Source organism: Pongo pygmaeus, chromosome 13, assembly GCF_028885625.2.
Source record: "Pongo pygmaeus isolate AG05252 chromosome 13, NHGRI_mPonPyg2-v2.0_pri, whole genome shotgun sequence".
In the NCBI taxonomy this organism is placed as follows: Eukaryota; Metazoa; Chordata; class Mammalia; order Primates; family Hominidae; genus Pongo; species Pongo pygmaeus.
The window spans coordinates 37,551,272-37,564,789 of NC_072386.2; the positions used below are offsets into that span (position 1 = coordinate 37,551,272).

The 13,518-nt window shown below is 40.2% G+C and overlaps 1 protein-coding gene and 1 long non-coding RNA gene across 2 annotated transcripts in view; one reads left to right on the forward strand and one right to left on the reverse strand.

Moving 5' to 3' along the window:
• The window catches only part of SLC24A2 (solute carrier family 24 member 2), a 428,870-nt gene that overhangs the window by 22,212 nt on the left and 393,140 nt on the right, over nt 1-13,518 (forward strand). Inside the window, exon 2 of the mRNA XM_063650502.1 lies at nt 11,978-12,070. The gene's annotated coding sequence lies outside the window, so the exon portion shown is untranslated. The remainder of the gene's footprint in view (nt 1-11,977; nt 12,071-13,518) is intronic.
• Nucleotides 6,768-9,340, reverse strand: LOC134737998 (uncharacterized). Its single transcript, XR_010123473.1, has 3 exons — nt 9,158-9,340; nt 8,483-8,537; nt 6,768-6,826 (listed from the first exon to the last, which is right to left on the reverse strand). It is a non-coding gene; the product is annotated as an uncharacterized LOC134737998 (long non-coding RNA).

A 13,518-nucleotide genomic window follows, 5' to 3' on the forward strand; every position in this document is an offset into this window, starting at 1 on the left:
ATAGGAGCATAGAGTGAAGCCTCATACTGACCTCTAAAGCTCCCTTCCACCGCTTTTTTGCCATATACTGGACCATCTTAAAGAGGTCTCATGTAGGACTCCTTCAGACTTAACACTTACTCCATCCATCTCTAACACCTATCATTTTCTCATGGCTGTGTGGATATTTCTGAGATTTCATATCAGAGGGAACCTTTAAGAAGGGAAAACTGAGGATCATAAAGTGCTTCCTGCTAGCTCTACCTCTGTCTCTTTTCTTGCTGCAGCCTACCTGAGTGAGAAGGGATGGGCTTTTGTTTCCTTTCTGCTATATCATCTGAGTTATGCCTCCCTACTATGGACTGCATGTTTGTATTCTCCCAGAATTAATATTCCAAAGCCTTAATCCCCAATGTGGTAGTATTTAGAGGTAAGCCTTTGGGAGATAATTAGATCTAGATGAATGTGAAGCACGCATGATGGGATTGGTGTCCTTATAAGAAGAGGAAAAGGGACCAGAGCTCACTCACTCTCTCTCTCTCTGTTTCTCTCTGCCATGTGAGGATACAATGAGAAAGCAGCTGTCTGTGAACTAGGAGGAGGGCCTTCACCAACAACCCAACCAGGCTGGCATCCTGATCTCAGACTTCCAGCCTTTACAACTGGGAGAAATAAATGTTTGTTGCTAAAACCACCTAGTCTGTGGTATTTTGTTACGAGCTAACCAAGACGCTCTCTCAGAATAATTGAGTCTCACAAGGTCTGGCACTCGATCTGATAATGGGAGTTAAAGAAATTGAAAAACCTGCTTATTAAAAAAAAAAAAAAAGGCTGATTTTTAAAGACTTATTATAGACTTTGATACTCAGTGACTCTTTTTCCTAGGATCTGTCCTCACTGTCCCTAGAGTAATGAGCCTCACAGCTTAGCCATGAAGTTGAAAGACTGCAAGGGAACATGATTTAGGGAGGAAATAAAACTACATTGGTTTACTATGTCAAATATGTTATATCTGTAACCATACTCACACTATATCTCAGAAATGTTAGTTCATGTAACCAATTTCTTCCTTTCTAATGTAATTGTAATATAGTGATTACCTCTTATTCCTGCCTTTTCACTCTGAAAATATGGCTCTTTCTGGAGGTCTCCAGAATAATATTCATCGATGTGTGATACTGGCAGTAAAAGTGTGAAAATTCCAGAGACTTAGGCAAATGACTCAATATCCTCTTCCAGAATGAGCCTTTGTTAAATGCAAAGAACACTCACTCTGCCTGGGCTAATCCTGGGGACCTAAACTTAACTGCTTACTGGTGCTTTGGCTATTGATGTTTATGATGATCATCATGAGGAGGAGGATAAGGAGTTTTCTGCTGTTAAAAGCTTTACCCATTAAAAAAAATCTGATTACTGATTATCTAGGCCCTTTGATTTCTGTCAGGGCAGGATTAGTCTGTTGTAAGGTGTAGGCATAAGGCTTTTTTCCTTGTCTAAAATGTCCTTTTTCCATTTACCTGCCTTGAAAATTCTTACTCAGTCTTGTAAACTAAAAATAAAATCCCAAGCCTCCCAACTGACTGAATGGACACCATCACACCATCTTGGCCAGAGGGAGCCCAGAGAAGCCTTAAAAACTGAGTTCCTGGCCATGACAGGACAGGAGGTTAGACACGTCTCATTATACCCCTTCCTTTTTGCAGTTTAGATACAACCAACCAGCATTAATGTTAAAGTAGCCAGAACAGATTCTTTGTGACAATAAAATACCAAATTATAAACAGGGCCTAAGGCTGTGCCAGGCAACGGTTACTTAAGTCCTGCACCCTGCTCTTAAAGAATGAACTATGCTCTAACTTCCACAAGGTTTTTCTTGTTCTGTGGCAGCCCAACAAACATGGGGCCTCAAGGTAAGCAATGTTCAAACAATTGAGCTCAGTCACATTCAATTCACTGCCACCATTGCTTACTGACTAACTGACCAACACCACCTCAGTCCCCCTTCCCACCCCACCTGTTCCACAAGCCATAACTACAGCTTTGGCTAGATAAGAGACTTATCTCAGTAACTTTCTCCTGTTAAGAAGAACACCAGCCACAGAATAGTTCTGGCCAGTTTTATAGAGTCTGCACACTTGATTATCTTCATGTCCCAGCTTCAGCCTTTGACATCTAGGGCCTAATTGTAGATACTACAATATTAAGTCTCCAGCAACAAAATGAACGTGGGTCATATGTTACATATGTGTATAGTGAATACACATGCTTTAGGAACACTTTCATGAATATTTATAGTTCCTCTCGTAACCTGTTGAATATGTATAATTAGCCAAACCCATTTCATCATAAAGCTCCTGCCCCAACCCCTCCTCCTTTGACCTCCTTTGAAGTATCTGTCTTCTGGTCTTTGCCAAAGGCTGTACTTCCCAGCCTGCAGGAGAACCATATTTACAGGCTGTAACCCTTATAAGAAATAAAGTCTCTTCTCCAGATTTATAGATCTCATGATTTTTTTAGTTAACAGTCTTTGAAACCCAGTTGCAATGCTGCCTATTGTGTACAGCATCCCCTGAGTCCTCCCCTACACCCAGGAAGTCTTAAACTCCCTTTGTGCCATCATTATATCTTGCAAACATCTCTATTATCACATCTTTCATAGTGAATTATGAGTATTTGCCACCATGCCTGTCTCCCTTACAGAATTCTCTGTATCATTCACACCAGTTCACATCTGGCACATGACAGGTGATCAATAATGTTTGTTGCCTGCATGACTGGCTGAATGAATAAATTAGTGGGTCTCAAGTGCCAGTGTCAAGGTCCCACAGCTAGGAAAAAAGAACGCTGAAATTCAGCATTGGATTGTGACCGCAAGGCCAACTTTTGCTCTGCGCTATGCTGCTTTGCACTTTTGTGATTTAAATTGAGTTTGTCTACCTGTGATATATAGGCGTGAACTTCCATGAGCCTTACGTGTTTTTCCAGTCCTTTCTCTCCTCCCCACTCTTCCATTGATGAAGAGCATATTTCCCAAAACTGTCAGTGGAAAGGGGTTTTAGGGTGAGTGTTAGTAAGAGAATAGAGTAGACTATCACCAGACAAGCCCTAAACAATAAAGATCATGATAGAACTACTTTCCTTGAAGTCTTCCTATAAGAATTGCTTGCATTTCTTAGGTGTTTCTTAAGTGCTTGACATAGTAGTAAGTTATTTGCATACTTTATTTCATTTAATTGTAACAATTATCCTTTAAAATAAGTCTTACTAGTATGCCTTATTTCACAAATGAGCAACTGAGACTCATAAGAGATAATGTTAATTTCCCAAGGCCTGATGGTTTTAGTAGAAGAAGAACTGGGACTCAGGCCTGCTCAGGCCTGCCCAGGCCTGCCTGATGCCAAAATCAATTCCCCAAGATAATGGAGTCCACCAAGAATAGGCGAGTAGGGAAGAGGGAGGGGAAATTAATTATAAATTAACATTTGTTTGGAGTAGTAGATATCTGTCAGGCTTTGTGATAACCCAGTGTTTTTTACTATCTTTCCTGTATTTGGGTAATTTTCCACAGTGAAAGATTCACATCCCAAAGGTGGAAGCCAGTTACTTGTTCTTAGGTAAAAAGTGAAAATGCTATTTATCACACACACCAGAACAGGCTAAATGAATAAATAAATGGAGCTCACAACGATAGAAGCAGTAGCAGTTGTGCAGGGCCCTGCAATCCATTGCATTCTAGGGCAGAGCACAGAGGCTTAACAGGGCCAGACAGCAGACTCCTAGAGACAAACTGCAACCTTGGGCCATGGTACTTTTATGAACTACGTGATTAGCAATGGCCCCTCCCTTCAAGTAGTGAAGGTTCAGGGTACAATAGTTGTATAACATGTGATATGGTTTGGCTGTGTCCCCACACACATCTCATCTTGAATTGTATTAAGATGATTAATAGTTCCCATAATCCCCATGTGTTGTGGGAGTGACCTGGTGGGAGGTAATCGAATCATGGGGGCAGTTACCTTAATGCTCTTCTTGTGATAATGAGTGAATTCTGATGGTTTTATAAGGGGCTTTTCCCCCTTTTGCTTATTCTCCTTGCTTCCATCATGTGAAGAAGGACATGTTTACTTTCTTTTCTGCCATGATTGTAAGTTTCCTAAGGCCTCCCCAGCCATGCTGAACTGTGAGTCAATTAAACCTCTTTCTTTATAAATTACCTAGTCTTGGATATTTCTTTATTAGCAGCATGAGAATGAACTAATACAACATGGTAGAACATTGGCTCTCTTTGTGACATTGTTATATCTTATAAACATCTCTATTATCACTGCCCTAAGCTTTCATGATGTGAGGGTAACCCTGGCCTTCTGCTGGTATAAGGAAGAAGCTGAGGACCAAGGTTTGCTATTACAGTTGTATAACACAGCAAGACTTTGACTTGAGCCCCAGCACCTCAATCTGCATTCAAGACTCAGGAAGTACCAGCCCTTCTCCTGGGATCCAAGACTCATGTTGGCCAGAATTGAGTGCCTTAAGCCTGTGCTATAGCCAGTTTCCATCCAGTTGCAAAGGAGCAGCTCATTTTCTAAAAGGCAGCCTGCAGAGAATCAGTCTTTGACAAGTTTCCAAGGGGACAATTTCCCCTTTCTCTCTTACTTTCCCAGTCTCCCTTGCAGCAAGAGCATAGGTGTGTGACTTAGGCTTTACCAGTCAGACACATCCATGTGAGATTTTGACTTAGAAGACAGCAGGGTGAGAACACAACAGCATGAACTTTATTTTCATGTGAGGCTGATACAGAGCACTCTGGTTTCTGGGAATGACAGTGGTGGCAACTCTGGAGTCAGGGACCAGCATTAGCAGTACCTGTTGTGGTGTCTGTGCCTAGTGGTAGCTGCAGCAGGCTTGCTGCTAGGACAGACCCATAGTATAGTTTGGATATTGTTTCTGTTCATATGCTCACCAAGCTGATTGGGCCTCCTCTGAGCCACCTAATAAGCTGGAATAAACTTATCATATGCTTCAACCAGCTGAAATAGATTCTCTTGTTTACAACTTAGAAGTTGAGTAATAATTGGTCACCTGTTTTGTGCCCAGCATTGTCCTAGACATTGTCCTATTCTTTTTTTTTTTTTTTTTTTTTGAGATGGAGTCTTGCTCTGTCGCCCAGGCTGCAGTGCAGTGGCACGATCTCAGCTCATGGCAAGCTCCACCTCCTGGGTTCATGCCATTCTCCTGCCTCAGCCTCCTGAGTAGCTGGGACTACAGGTGCCCACCACCACGCCTAGCTAATTTTTTGTATTTTTAGTAGAGACGGGGTTTCGCCATGTTAGCCAGGATGGTCTCAATCTCCTGACCTCATGATCCACCCGCCTTGGCCTCCCGAAGTGCTGGGATTACAGGCGTGAGCCACCGCGCCAGGCCTATTCTTTATCTCATTGGATTCTCACACAAAACCTGTAAGATGAGTACAGTTTGCACTGCTGAAGAAAAATGTGGTAAGGTAGTGGTATGGGATGAAGCAGGCAAAATCAACAGAAAAGAAATCATAAGGAGTCTTCTTTGCCCAGTGGTTGAGTTTGGCCTTTGTCCTATTAAGCATGATATACATACCTGGCTGCGGAGCTGTGGGGGCAGCAGCTTCCACAAGGTGCCAGTGTCCACAGACCCTTTGCAATCCCAGGGGGCAGCTAGACATGCTAGGCTTCTCAGATTCCCTCACAATCTCTGATTCACTCCAGGCACTAGTGCTTCAGGGAAAGTGGCTAGAGACTATTCTATGACCCTCTGATTCCCTCCTCCAGCCAGGCCTTTACTTCTCAACTCTTCCACAATTGTGTAAAATCCAATTCCTCTGCTATAGTCATGATTTCCAAAATGTGTGATTCTCTTTCCCTGACTGGACTGTGACTGATAGAATCAGCAAAATGAAAAGTGGGATGGGAAATAACACGCGTGGTAAAAATAAACTGTAGTGCATAATTCTGTTCAAAGCAGCCTAGAATAATGGAAAAATCTTGAGCTTTGGGTATCATAAAGATTTGGATTTTAGTCTCAGTTTTGCCCTTTTGCCCCTTGTAGCTGTAGGATGTTCAGTAAATTACCAAACATCTTCAGTTACCTCATTTTAAAATGAGGATCATAATACCTACCTCATGGGGTTATTGATGATAAAATGAGAGTGATTTAAAGTGTTGTGAACATAATAGACCCAAATATCAGAACCTTTCTATTTAATAATAAAGTTTAAAAAATCAAATATAATGAGCACACGTTTGTTGCCCATCCTAACTTGGAACTGTTGTTTTATATGGACTTTCAAGGTAAAAATACATATCTTTACAAAATACATTGTCTTAAATAATATTTAAATATATTGACATATACATCTCTAATTGTGATTGCTCTGGGTTTGCTTCCTCAAATTGACTTTTAAAGGATTCTATGTATGCTGTGCTTCTTTTAATACATGTCAAAAAGAAAAGTAAACTTTCATAGGCAAGGGATTTTTAAGTGTTGGGAAGATAAAAATTGTATTTTTGACATTTATAAATATGAAAAAAACATGTTGAACTAACATGTACTTGATTGATAACAATATGGGGTCACTGTTTACAAAGGACACATTCCAGAAAGAAAATGAAATCAAAAATATAGATAAGAGTTCATTGTACTCACATGGAAAGGCACATCAGCAACTTTGAAGAGTTCTACCAAGGCCCGGTTTCCCAGTCTACAGCCCCAATGACGACTTGGCTCTTTGGACCCCAATTTCTTCATCAATTACTACAAAGAAGGCTTAATGTGGACTCCTCCAAGTTCTATCAGTGTAGGTCCATGAATGTGAGCTCTGTTGGCAATAAATTTCATTTACTTAGTCCAACTCCTACTCACCAAATGAGAAAAGTGGATGGTAATTAGATTTTTCCCAACTCTCGAATTAGACACATTAAAAGAATAATCATAGCATGACATGCATAACAAGACACTTTACTGAATGTTTTATATTTGGTATATAATTTAATCCTCACAAATCAATGATATAAAATTAATTTTTTCCCCTTTTATAGACAAAGAAATAGAGGCACAGCAAAGCTAAGTAACTCCTGTAATGCCATCCAGTTAAGAAGATGGACAAAGTCTTTACCATAATGCTGTGAAGGATATTGGCTCTGAGAGTCAGACTGACCTGGTTCAAACCCTGACTCTACCATTTAGTACCTTTGTGGTTTGGGGCCAAACTACCTAACTGCTCCAATGCTCCATTTTTGTTATCTGTTAGATGGTGATGATACCAGTTGTACTTTCCTCTAAGGCTTGCTGTGAAAATTAAATGAAATAATTTGTTTAGTGTTCAATAACTGTTATCTGTGCTGGAGATGATAATGATTTAACTTGTCTCTCAAAGAGTGTTCTTTTAACAATGCCTAGTGTCCTGAGCAAACTGGCATTTCAAAGCTCAAGCACTGTACACCAGTGTTGTTAGACAAATGTTCATCTTTTTAACTGGAAAGACCAGTACCACATACCTGACTAAGCTGTTTCACATTTCATATGTACTCACAAAGTAAAAAACATTGGCTCTTTTCAACAGATTGCTGTACATCATATTTACATGTTTCCCACCACCCACAGGAACACACTTGGCGATCCAGAAGTTTTTCAACATGCTAATTAATGCAGATAATTCATCTTGCCTTTATTTGAAAAGGGCAGGGGAATGTGTTAGATATCACTTTCATCTATTAGAAAATATTTACATCCTTCTGAACTTTCCCCCACTTTACCCTCAGAACTGACAATGCCATCAGGACTTATTGGACAATATCCCCCAGTGCCTAATGGCAAGAAACATCTTGACAGCTTTGCGCTCTCCTGTGTGCATTAGGTTCAGAAAGGCCCAGAGAAGACAGCAAATGTATTCAGATTTTTATTTGTCTGCAGTTTGATGTAATAGTGTTTTATTTTTGGCCCCCAATTGCTCAGCAAAAGAAAAAAAAAAAACAAAATAAACCTTGGTTAAGCTGCTGATTTCCTCTAAATCGCTGAGCACAGGGATTGTAGCTTGATGAAGTCATTTAGTGCTTGTTGTTTATATTCAAACCGTGCCTGTGGCTCTTGCTGGAGTTTTTCATGAGGAATGTGATGATGTTTACTTCTTTATGGAGTTAAAATAACTATGAATTTACCAGTACTAACTTGCAAGGGATTTTCAAACTTTTATTTTGTCTTGAAAGCTTTGAAATATACAATTTCATTTAGGTTGTCGGGGAAGAAAATGTCACAAAGAGAAATCATGTAAACTTTGACCAAATAAAATTAGTTGCAACTTATCCAAATATTTCTAAGTTCGTTGGTCATCAGGCTACTTGAAGGTAGCATCCTTAGGCCATTCCCCAAAGAGTATTATGGAAGTCCATTTGGATAGAAAAATTCATGATTGTGGTATCAAAAATAAATGGAGAGAAGAAAGTAAGGGATGAGAGAACTTGTATAATAAATATACCTTGTCCCATTTTTTCTTTTTCTATTGTCTTTTCTGTTTTCTCTCTTCTCCTATCCTGGAAGAGAAAAGGATATGCTGAGAGAGTAGGCTGTGCTTACTCAAAATTAGAAAAAAAAAATTGAATTAGGAAAGTTGTTGGCTCTCCAGCCATCCATTCAATAAACATATATTTGTTGAATACCTGTAAAATGCTAGACATTATGCTAGAGATAAAAAAAACAAAATTGGCTATTTCATCAATTCAGTCATTCATGTAATGAACATTACCAATTAGCCAATGTTTGATTCAGGAAAACTGAAAATAAACAATGATAACATATGGATGAATATATAAAAGTATTCAAAATGCTGGGGGAGCAAAAAATTGAGGAAATATCTAAGATAGCCTATAGCATGTGTCTCAGAGGCTGACTTTCAGAGGCCCTCAGGCCACCTCAGGACACACAGAAAAACTACCTTTGGCACTCTGCCTCCTCTCCTTGGCTGCCAAGGTGCTCAAGAAGCAGTGTGAGATGATGGAAAGGTTCTAGTCTCTGGACCACATAGCCCTGAGTCCACATCCCTTCTGTGCCAGACTGCTAATTGTCTTTCAACATCCCTTTTCCCCTTCTTCCTCAAAAACATAAATCCTGAATTTAGCTGGACACGTAGCCACCCAGAATAGACTATGTTTACCAGTCTCTCTTGCAGCTGGGCAAGTCTTTGAGATATAGCTCGGATCAATGGTTGCAAGTAGAAGTAGTGTTTGTCACTTCCAAGAAGTGTCCTTAAGAGAAGTGGAAATTCTCTTCTCCCTTTGTTTCCTCCTACTAGCGAGTAGGTGGTGACCCACCGCAGCCATCTTGGACCATCAGATGGAACCCCTGTGTGGAGGATGGCAGAGAAACATGAGGTGTAGAGTTTGACAGTTGGGAAGCCTGATCCCAACCCTGTGTGGCGTGAGAGAGGAAAATACAACTCACATTTTGTTTTAGCCAATCTTGGGTTGCTGTCACTTGCAGTCAAAGCTAATTCTAACTAATACCAACAATGACACCTTCAGCAAATACAACCTTAAACCCTCTGAGACTCAGTTTCCTCCTATATAAAAATGAGGACAATAACATCTATGCTTATAATTGTTGAAAGGACTGAATTACAAGAATAAATACATTTAATTCACCTGGAATAATGCCAGATATCCAGTAGTATTAACAGCAGCTACTATTATAATAATGTTTTCTGCCTATTCAAAATTCCTGCTCCATGAGTGTCTCCAAAACTTTAATAGAATAAAAACTCCTGTTCTCCAACAGTTGCACCAATAGGGAGGTACTGATCTGATCCAAGATGTGTGGTGTTTGAGGCCTAGCCTTCCCAGGAACTATATGGAACATGGCTGTTTTCCAGATATGGTTCAGCCTTGGGAAAGATATGCATGGATTGATGGGGGATGGAGAGGCTCCTTGCTAGAAAGCAAGGCTAGCAGAATTGACTCTGATGATGGGCAGGGAAGCTAATATGATAGTAAAAGCAATCTCATATCTTTCAAGTTATCCTACCCTAAGATAACACTCCCTGCCCTACTTGCTTCTCCGCCTGCCACTCAAAATACCATTCATAGAGACTTTCTTACATGCTGGACCAAAATGGGAGCAAAATGGGAACATTATTAAAGAGGAATTTCTCTTTGGTGGAAATGTGTTTGGGGAAACCATGGAGAGGATTTTTCTCTAGATAGGGGCTACATGTTTTCTTCCCCTCTAGAGGAAATACAACCTCCCCCTTGTTTTGCCTGGTCACTTGTCCCTCTCATGATCTAAGGGGACTTGGGCAGACTATTGGACAAATGAGGCAGATTTTCAGCCCTTGGAGAAGCACCTGGGTGGGTACAGTTTTACTGACAGCCAGACTGGGTTTTAATCCCTGATGTGCCACTTACCATCTGTGTGACCTTGGGCCAAAATTCACTCTTGTTCTCCAAGCTTCAGTTCCTTCACATGTAAATACAAAAATAAACCAAAAATTTTTCTAGGCATGAAAAAAAAAACAATTGATCCAGTTAATTAAGTGGATAATAATGAACTTTAGAAACGAACTGGATATTAGCCCCTTGGTAATCACTTACGTGGATTTCTCTAGTCCTTAGGTCACTCTTAACAATAAAAGTTAAGGGTCTGTTTTGAGGATGTGTGGACAGTGGATATTCAATTACATTTGTTGGTTGAATCAGGCAGTCAGTCAGCAAACATTTATAGAGCATTTGTGATGCATCAAGCTTTGCTCTAGGCACTAAGAATATTGTGAAGAACAAGAGAGACAAAGAACCAAACTCTAGAAGCTCATTTTCTGGTGGGAGAGCGGGACAAAACAGACACAAAACACTGAAATAAAGTAATTTTGTGTAGTGATAAATATTATAGAAAAATAACAAAATAGGATGTGATAGGAACTGCCTTGGGATGAGAGCAGGGGACAGACACTACTTTACATAGGATGGTCAGGGAAGGTAACTGAGAAAGCAGGTTGTTTAGTAGAACATGAACTATGAGAAAGAGGCAGCTCTTCAAAGATTATAGGGAGAAACATTCTAAACAGAAGAAAAAGCAAGTGCAAAGACCCTGAAGTAGAACTAGTTAGTCATAAGGGAGGGACAACAAGAAGGCCCATGTTGACACAGAGTGACAAACGAAGAGAAAAAGGGAAGGGAGGGAACTGAATCTGAAGAGGTGAGCTGAGTTGAAGATGTAGAAATGAGTTTGAAAAAGGCAGCTTATTTATTATCTGGTTATATAGTTTGGATATTTGTCCCTCCAAATCTCATATTAAAATTTGATCCCCAATATTGGAGGTGAGGCCTAATGGGAGGTGTTGGGTCTTGAGGGCTGATCTCTCATGCATGGCTTAGTGCCATCCTACGGTAATGAGTGAGTTCTTGCTCTCTTAGTTCAGCTCTCTCAAGAGCTGATTGTTTATTTTTAATTTGTATTGGTTTTTTTAGAGACAGGATCTCGCTCTGTCACCCAGGATGGAGTGCAGTGGTGTGATCATAGCTCACTGCAGCCTTGGACTCTTGGTCTCAAGCGATCTTCCCACCTCAGTCTCTCAAGTCACTGGGATTACAGGCATGAGTCACTATGCCAAGCCCAGAGAGCTGGTAATTTAAAAGAGCATTGCATCTCTGCCTCTTCTTCCTCCCTCTCTCACAATGTGACATGCTTGCTCCCCCTTCACCTTCTACCACAAGTGAAGCTTCCTAAAGCCCTAACCAGAAGCAGACGCTGGTGCCATGCAGAACTGTGAGCCACGTAAACCTCTTTCTTTATAAATTACTCAGTCTCAGAGTTTCTTGTATAGCAACACAAAACAGACTAATATATCTGTTTTATATTAGAGAGTGAAGGAAGATTCTAGATTTAAGTCTCATTACAATAGGAAGATTTTGAAGGGTTTTAACCAGGACAGTGACATGCTCTGACCTATGCTCTAAAATATTTTCTGTGGCTCCTTTTGCAGAGGCTGGTGTGAACAGGACAAGACTGAAGAAGAGACAGGAGGCCACTTTAGTAGTCCAGGTGACAGCTACAGTAATGGAGATGGTCCAACCAGGTAAGATTCAGCACATATTTTGGAAGGAGAGAATAAAGGACTTGCAGATGGACTGGATGCATTGTATGTGCAAAGAAGAGAAATCAAAGGTGTTTTACTTAACGAGTGAGGGATATTAGGGTAGGAGATGATCAGAGAAGAAGGTAGGCTTGGGAGAAATCAATCGTCCTTTTTTCATATAAGCAAAGTTTGAGATGCTTATCCAACATGCAAGTGGAAAAAAAATGTCGAGCGAGCAATTGGATGTATGATTCTGTAGCTAATGAGAAAGGTACTGGAGGAGCCACAGATGTGAGATTTGTCAGAATATAGATACTATTAAAAGCTATGGGATGGTGTGTGCCTGTAGTCCCAGCTACTTGGGAGGCTGAGGCAGGAGGATTGCTTGAGTCCAGGAATTCAAGACCAGCCTGGCAACATAGTGAGACTCCTATATCAAAACAGTAAATTAATTTTTAAAAGAGCTATGTGATGGAATGAGATCACCCAAGAATGTAGATATCAAGATAAGAGGACCAAGGAAAGAGCCTTCAGACATTTCAATATTTAGAGGTCAGTAAAGGAGAAGTCATCAGTGAGAAAAACCAAACCAATGAATATGGTGACACAGAAAACCAGAGACCTTGTATTTTAAGAAGGAAATAATTAATTGTATCAAATGACATTGAGAAGTCAAGTAGGATGAGGGCAGAAAATTGCCCATTGACATTGGTGAAATTTGGGTCATTGGCAACTTGGATATGGTAGGCATCCTCTAAAATAGCCTCCAATTGTCCTGCCTTCCTAGTATTCATGCCCTTGTGCAATTTCCTTCCCTTCATCATTTACTACATCTATTGACTTGTTTCTAATAGAATATGGCATAAGCAATACAAAGTCACTTCTGAAATTAGGTTATGAGAAGACTGTGGCTTCCCTCTTATTGACTCTTTCTCTGGTATTTGGCTTGAGTGCCAGCATTGAGTAAACAGATATTTAGGTTTAAACTGGGTTGGGATTTTTTAAGGTGATTATGATAGAGAAAGAGACGGGTGTGTAACTTACTGAGGTTTGTAATGGAGGGGTTATATTGGTGGTCCATAAACTCTAAACTAAGTAAGTGAGAAGGTAAGTGAAGATATGAACTGTGTGCAGAGAGAGAAGTGTGGATCAAAATATTAGAAATGCAATTTGATGAGGCTTGGTGGAATACCAGAATAACTGAGAAAGCGAGATAAGAGATAGTCAGTAGAAAGATATTTCAAAAATGGTATTGATGAAGTAACATCTACAGTACAACCCTAAGTGTAAATGGTCCACGTGGAGCAAAGGAAAAAACTAAAAGTGTAGAATGAATCATTGACATAGGTGTGGAAGTCATCCAGGATTTTGACAGCCACCGTGGTAAAACTGACAGTAAGATAGATGCCAGGGCCATCAATTCATGATTCAGTGTGAGTGGCAAGTTG